Raw genomic sequence first — 8,246 nt, forward strand, 5'->3', positions numbered from 1 at the left:
CAGACCATCGGTCCATTTAGTCGTGTTCCCTGTGGAGTGGCTCAGTGTTCTCTGGCTGTGGAAAGCCATGGAGCCTAGGAGGGCCATGAACATCTAAACCCTGCTCACATGCATGCTACAAATATACAGTACAGACAGCTCTGGAGCACACCTCTGCTTCCCTGTGTGCATGTCCCTAAGCAGTCTCTGTTTGACTGAACAGACGCAGCCTCAGTCTCTGTACCTCAGCTCCTCATGTCTTAAAAAGGTGAAACAGCACCTCTCTATCTCACAAGAGACTTGCAGGGAGGGTGTGCTAGGAGGTCGGATCCTTGTGGGAAGGAAGCCTCTGGAGATAACATTCTTTCCTAAATGCTAGAGAGGTGGGAAGGGTTTCATTTGAAAAGCCAACCTGGATATGAGAATTAGTAGCTTCACTTCATGGGGTTTCTTTTCAGAGCCTGAAGAACGTGCATGGCTGGGTTTGGTTCTGAGCTCACGTGGTTTTATGCCTCTGATTGGCAGCAGTAAGAGCCAGGTCAGAGTCAGACTCACTGAGACGCACAATGGGATGATCTGAGGCTGTGCTGCCACTGCGGTAACAAGAAAGTGCTGGTTCAGTTTGGCTTTCCTGTGGCTTGGGCTGTATGTTCATGGTGCTTCCCTGAATTCGTTTAAATCCTTTCCACCCAGGAGCAGGGCTGGAGAGAACCAGGAGCCATGAACATGCCTTGGGCAGAGTGACCTGAGGGGGGAAGTCAGGTGTGTAGCTCCCTGGGGCAGAGAGGCAGAATAATCCACTAGGAGGTGGAGAGGGCAGGAAGGCAGCAGTAAGAGGTAGCCTGCACCTTCTCAGTACTTCCTGCACCTTCACCAATATTTTAATGGTTTATCTTCCCCTCCCAGTCCCTTCCCCTCATACTCACCACTTCTCTCTTTGCTCTCTGCTTCCCCCCTCAACACACAGACATGTTCTTTTTCCCCCAACCCAGGCCAGGTTGCCTGCTTCATTGTGCACAACATTGCCACCTTCTGTGATTTTACTGCCAGCTTCAGACTACTTGGTGCTCTTCCTTAAAAGTTATAACTTTTAGATGATTACATGAGAGTTCAAGGACCATGAACTCTCATGGTCAGATGACTGCATGAGAATCACAGACACTGGCATTAAAGAGAGGGAAATGATGAATTTTTAGACTTGGTGGCTGCAGGACAATTGAAAGCATGACCGGAGTATGCCCTAGAGACCTATGTAACCCTCGTCATGACTCATGCATCAGCAAATTCAGAAGGGACACTGCCATTATTCCTGTCAAGTTTCTGTGCAATGGGCATTGACAGGTATCTTGGCATCTCTGTTTTGGAGAGAGCTAAAGCTTTGCTTTCCACTCACCCAGGCTTCATGAGTGCCTTTCCCACCTAAATTACTTTGCTTTGGTAGCACATGGGAAGCACAGAAAAAACCAGCAGCAGGCACACACAGCCCTAGGAAAGCTCCATTTGAGCTTCCTGTTCTGTGGTGGAGCTCTTTTAAGAATCATGCCCACTCTTTGCATCCCCTTCTGTGCTTAAATTATATTCAGTAGAGAAAGGAAGAGAGGAAGAAAGGCCAGTGGCAGACTACCTGTGCTTATGCCTTGCCACTCTCGGGTGTGTACAGAACTCATGGAGAGGGACATGCAAAGGCTAGCAGGGAAGATGCTCAGCAGATCTTCTATAGGCATCTTTGAACTACCACTGGCAGGGGAACTGGCCTGTTTAGAGGTTTATAATGTGGCTGATCAGCATGTTTAGGCAAAAGAAGGGGCCTGGGAGCAGCCCTAGGGAGCAGTGTAGATGTATTATATGATGAGCTAGGTACCCGTGGTTTGGCCTGGTTGTAACACTTTCCTGTCCAGCTCCAGACACAGCTTTGCCATCAATGGTGATAGGGCAAAACTTTGTTTAAACTAGAGATGCACCTCAGCTAAAAAAATCCAGATCTGGCTCAGCCCTGATTTTGACTGCAGTCCTTAATCTTCACCTCAAATGCTGAGAGAACAATGCACCTGGCCTGTGCTTACATACATTTCCCTAACTCAGCAAAAGCCCCCATGGAGATGGGATGTTGCTCTGCTCCATGGTGACTAGACACATGTCAGGAGTCATCTTCCATTAGTCTCATGGTACTTGACATGGTGGAGCTCAACATATTACTAAGTGGCAGTGAGCATAATCCTTGTTCACCAACCATATTATCCCATTAAAGCATTGCGTTATGGCTTATTATCATGCTGCTTACATAACATTACTCTTATTATCCTGTTAGTACATTAGTCTTCTGACTGGGCTCATGACAGGTATTCCTTATTCCCCTCTCTATTGTTGCTATGTGCGTACAAACAGGAGGGGCACTGGAAACCAACAGGGAATGAGAGTCAGAGACACCTCACGTAATGGAGTCATGGGCCCATATTGCTGGTAAGGCCTCTAGCTGGTCACATGTAAGTGCAAGTGTCTTCTTTGTGCATGTGTGCCTGGCATTTTGATACAGAAGAAGACTATGAGTATATGTACCAATCTAGCTTTGAAAATCTGCTCCAGCCTGTCTAGGTGTTATCTGGGGTGTCAAACCCTCCTGCTTTGAATGGCCATTGGGTAGTCTGGTTAAAAATAAAGTCAATTTAGGAAATAAAAGGGAAATTACATTTAAGCACTATTTAGGGATCCAGTAGGGATTAAGGTGTATTATGGAGGCAGCCAGAGCTCTCCAAGGGCTCGGGAGGTAATTCCATATACATCTAGATATAGATCAGTCCAAGAGAGTCCCTTATCATCCAAAACAGGAGGAGCTAGAAAGGCCAGGAAGTCCATTCAGCACCTTGCTCTTGGTGATCTACTATATTTTCTCACATGCAATGTGCCTCCAAATAAGCTACACACACTGTTTTTGAAAAGCAGAATGAAGAAAAAACGAGGTTTCCTTGAAAATACTGGTAAATAGCAGTAAGTAACAGAGTAGCGCTTCTGTAGCAGAAACCTCTCCTGGGAGAAAGAGAAAATATCTACAGCCAGTAGCTAAAGAGCCCCAACTGCAGCACTGCAAAAGGCACAGGCAGAAATGCAGTTCCCAGGTCTAACTCATGGCGCTTTGCAGAAAGTGCCGTGTGTTAGACTTATCCCCCTAACCCAACAGATATTAGCTGTTGGGTTGGGAGTGTGGGAGATTGAGCTCCAGTTTGGAGCCCATGCAGGGACAGAGGCTGCATGTCTGCAACCTCTTCCCCTAGGTCCTCCCCCTGTCTCCCAGCTCCTGTACTGACTCAGGATGGGAGGGGGAAAAGCAGGGGAGGAAGGTCCATTCTGGGGTATCCCCAGCCACACTGCCCCCCCCCACCTCAGGATGGGCTTCAATCCAACCACCCCACCCTCCTGAGCTGGCTGGGCAACCCCTAGAATGAGCTCCCTCCATTCTCTCCCCCCACCCTCCCATTCTGAAAATAGCACTGGGAGCAGCGCTGGGCTGTGTTAGCTGAGTTTTGCTCCCAGCAGGCACAGACAAAATTTACTGAAGGTGCTTCACTTTGGAGTGCCTTAATCTGAACCCTCATTTAATGGGAGTTCAGATTTTCATGGAATCAGGCCCTTTTAAGCACCCTGCACTTGTGTTTCATCACAGCTGTAGAGAGATTTCAGGGACCAGACTGGGTCAAAATTGTTGCTTCTGTCTGTGCCTAGAGTTACGTTCACTCCACCCACTCCCAGTAGAGGCAGACACTATTATCACTGTATTTCCTTCCTTATAATGTGTGCCCTAATTTCCAGCATCAGAGTTTTGGGAAATAGGTGTGTTCTGTATGTGATAAAATATGGTATTTTATGTGGATGTTGCCTTGCAGCAGTGGGCAAAACCAAGGATGGATACAGAGCTAAGTCGATGCCATTCAGGTTGCTCTCTGTGGTGGTGTGGATCTGCTCCAGAATGCTCATGTTCTCAGGCTGTCAGAACAGACACCCAAGTTGTTGGTATGACATCCAGGAAAGACTGAACACATCTATTCCCATTTATAGGCAAACCCCGCCACCAGTCAATCCAAGCAAAGGGAAAGAGACACCAGGTAATGTGATGGGGGATGTATTTACATGGTATTGAACTGCAGAGTGTGGATGCATGTACATTTGAAGCCCTTTCTAAAGCAGGCTTTTCAAAAGGGCAGCAGCTGTTATGTTCTAATTGTTAGGAGCTGAGAATTATTCAAATGCAGCAAAACCACTCTAGCTTTAACCCTAGATACAGCAGTGTTAAAGCTGGAGAGGTTTTGCTACATTTGATTTGTTCTCTGCTCCTTCACAAATACCAATTAGGAGGTACCAGCTGCTGCCCTGTTGAAATGCTCCCCTTTTGAAAGGCCTCCAAATACACGTGTGTCCACACCCTGTACAGGTGCAGTCCAGTCTCTCAGCTTCTTGTTCTCAGACAACTTCTCCGTGTGACATATAAGAACCATGTGACTCACTTCACCAGCCCCCCCATGATGTGTTATTTCAGATGATAACTTACTGAGCATTGTGTTTTTCTGTATACAAAGAGCATTCATATTTTATGAATCAGAACAGCTTCTGTTTTATATTAGCCACCAAATAAGAAAGAACCAAATTAAACTGTCTGGGAGAGCATAGAGTGTGCCCACGACCCAACTAGCTACCTATCTGATCACAAAATGGTAGTGTTCTCTTTAGCAAAGATGCAGCACACAGAAAATGTATCACAAGTGTGGGACATGAAATGATGGCAATAATAATACTATACACTTCTACCTGGCCTTTCATCTCAGAACTCTAAAGTGCTTTACAAATATTAATTAAGTCTCACAACACCCACTGGGGCAGTAAGGTATTATTGTGTTTATTTATTATAGGTGGGGAAACTAAGACACCAAGTGGCTAAATGACTTGCCTGAGAGTGAGTCAGAGCAAGCCAGGAATAGAACTCAAAAGTTATGACTTCAAGCCCTTTGCTGTAACCACTTAACCACATCCCTCATCAACTGCCTGTCTGCCTGAAACAGTCACTCTCAGGTCCTTCTGCCAATTCAAAGCCATCTTTCTCCAAACTAATAGCATGAAAAATATCACTATTCTGAAAAGAAGAACGCTTCATTTGTTTCTGACACTATGCTTTGTGGAGCCAATGTGCACTTTTGGGGGGGGGTGTCTCACATCTCATATGTCGTTTATATATAATGAAAAAATTGTCTTTGCCCAAATGAAACTGATCAAAGTCAATCATATTCACTCTTCTGTGCACATGTTGCAAATCCCTTTTAAGCACCCCTGTAATGAGCTTGAAATACTGGATGTACTGGATTGACATCTTGTTGGCTCAAAGACTGTATCTCCTAAGTGTACTAATACCTTGTATATTATAGGCACTATTAGGATACCAGTAGAATAATAACAATAACTGGGCCCAATGGAAGTTTTACCTAATGAAGAGCAAACTGGTAATTAACTCAAAGTGTAGTTTTTGTCATATTCTGCATAGGGCAACATAGCATTTGCTTTATATTCTTTTGAGTCTATCTTTGAGTTGCTACAATCCAGCAAAAGCTGTCTGCGTATGAATTGCATGAGCTCCGACAGTCACCTTAGAGAAGTAATTCAGTGTCTATTAACTAGCCTTAGTTGTGTCATTATGGTCCTAAATATGGTCTTGTGAGTGCCATTTAACCATTGTTATTGCTGGCTGAGTAATTAATAAACCCAAATGAATGACTCTGAACATTCACTATATCATTCTTCATGACTGAGCCAGAGTTAATACTGAGGTTGAGATGACCCTATTATGGTATGCGAGTATGTAATAGGGATATTTAATGGTCAGCAGGCCAGCAGGTAGAAACCTGTAGATTTTATAGGATAGGAAGAGCACATAAGTGTACAGGATGTGTTGAAGAAAAAGATTGAAGTGCACTATCTCAGCCAGAGGGTTTTAGAATAGATAGTCTGGGACAAAGAGTAGCAGTAGTTAATGTGAGCTATGTGAATGTGTTGAATCTGCACATCTGATTCTAAATACAATTTCTGTTGAATTGGCTAATACTAGTGCATGTCTAGTTTTACTTTATGTTTACAATATGGTCGATGCCTGCCAGTCTGGCACTACCCTTTACCACATGTGTGGCTAAAGTTATTTATATATGAGTCCCTGGGACAAACATAATAGTTAAGGCCAATAAACTTTGAAACAGCACAGATATCCATTTGGGGGATGGGGAAGGTTTCTGGATGCAGAAAGCCCTGGTGGACATGATGGGCCTTCAGTGGGTTTCCTTTTGTTTCTCTGTTTTTAACCTGGGCCCTCAGGCTCCCAGAACAAATTAGGTGTATTCAGTCAAATGGTCTTTTCTCAGAATGAAGAGAGTTCTTGTAAGCAGTAGGCAGATGAAAAGACAGGAAGAGACCACTCAGAGAACAAGGGAAATGAGACAGAAACAGCTGGTTTCTTGTCAGGCTGCTATTTCTGTAAGCTGCACTGGTCTCATGTTTCATTCTTAAGCAATACACCTATGGGAGTCCAACAAGGTGGAGCTGTTGTCAGAGCCCCGGGCATTGCCAAATCACACCCACTGCAGAAGCTCTGGTAGGGCAGGAATGCTGCTGCCTGCTGGGATGTCTCATTGGAACGTGAGCAACTTTCACATGAGACATGTGGAAAAGCTAGTGCTGAAAACTTGTCCTGTGGGCGAGAGGTGTGAACAGATAAGCTCAGGATGTAAAGGTTCACTGAGGCTGGTGCCAGCTTTGCAATCAGGCTGTAGGTTGCCCAGTGGGGGGCGAGTACTGATCTCATAGCCAGGAAGACTAGCTCTCCCTTGTTGGTGTAAACACACCCAGAAAGTCACAGAGGTAAAATTTTAAACCCCTGATAGGGGGTGAACACAGGGTGACCACTTTTTCAAAATGGAACAGCAGGACATATGCCTGCCCCTTCCTCCCTCTTCCCTCCTCCCCCTCTGGTGGCATGGCCAGAGCAGAGCTGAGTGGAGTGGGGGTGTATATGGGCTGCCTGCTGTGGGCTCAGGGCTACATACCCTGCTGCTTTTCCCTCAGGAGCCCCGTGCCAGCCGTGTGCCCCATGCCTACCTGGCAGCATCAGAGGGCACAACTACACACCACCACCACCCCTGCTGTTGCTGGGTGGGCAAGGGGCACCTCACCATGGTGGTGCAGCCAGCATGGAGCTCCTGGGAGGAGGGCAGCAGGGTGGGGAGTCCAAAGCCCACAGCAGGCAGCCCACACATGCCCCCCATACCTCCTCCCTTGGAAGTGTGTGCACTGATGGAGAGCTGCTTCTCTCCACCCCCTGAACAAGCCATCCATGGCTCCATCCTACTCCATGCCCTGGCCCCAGGCCCATGCACTGCCCTGACTGGGCAGCATCCCCCAGGCCCTACCCCACTCCCTCCCTCACCATAGGGGTCCCAATCTGGGCCTTCTATGTACCCTCCCCTGCTTAGACTTATCTGCAGGGAGCTGCTCTCCACACTGCCTGGGGCTGTATTCCCAGCCACATGCATGTGTGCAGGTGCGCACATGCATGTGGTGCTCACTGTGTCCTGCTCCTAGCAGCCCCTTGAGGGCAGGAACACTGCCAGCCTGCAAAGGGAAACCGGCAGTCTCCTGCATTTTTCTGCAGTGAATGGAAAACCTGGGTCCCTGCATGATTCTGTGAATCTGGGACAAATGTTGTCCCAGAGTCATGCAGCCCAGGACTGAAACTTGTTGTTCCCATTCTGGGACTGTCTCACCCCATTGGGGAGCAGCCTAGGCATCCCACCATAGGTGAGCAACATCTGAAAGAAATTCCTTGGGATAGGATGGCTTACATTGCTTCCTGTCTGGGAGTGAGGTACTAGTGACATGCAGCAGGGTGCTTATGTGAGAAGAGGGTAGCCCAGAACGATCACACGTGGAATGCCACGGTGTCTTGTAGTGGCCCTTTCTTCCCCACGGTGCAGACGGTGGGCCTTGTCTGGAACCGTCTGGGTCTTCTCTATGACTCTTGAATACTCTGAGCCTTGAATACTCTCATCAAATTGGGTCCTCACCCACAAAACCCCACTCCATACAGGGGTTTTGCCCTTGTTGCTTGATGGTTGGCCTTCCTGCTATTTGATGTTATTTACCTATTGTCTTCTGATGGGGAGGCCTGTTTCTTCAGTCCATTAAATATCTGCATAGCCAGTACTTCTGATCACATATGCAAGTGTCTGGCTGATAACTGC

The sequence above is a fragment of the Gavialis gangeticus genome, unplaced genomic scaffold (assembly GCF_001723915.1).
Source record: "Gavialis gangeticus isolate Ggan-Ray unplaced genomic scaffold, GavGan_comp1, whole genome shotgun sequence".
NCBI lineage: Eukaryota > Metazoa > Chordata > Crocodylia > Gavialidae > Gavialis > Gavialis gangeticus.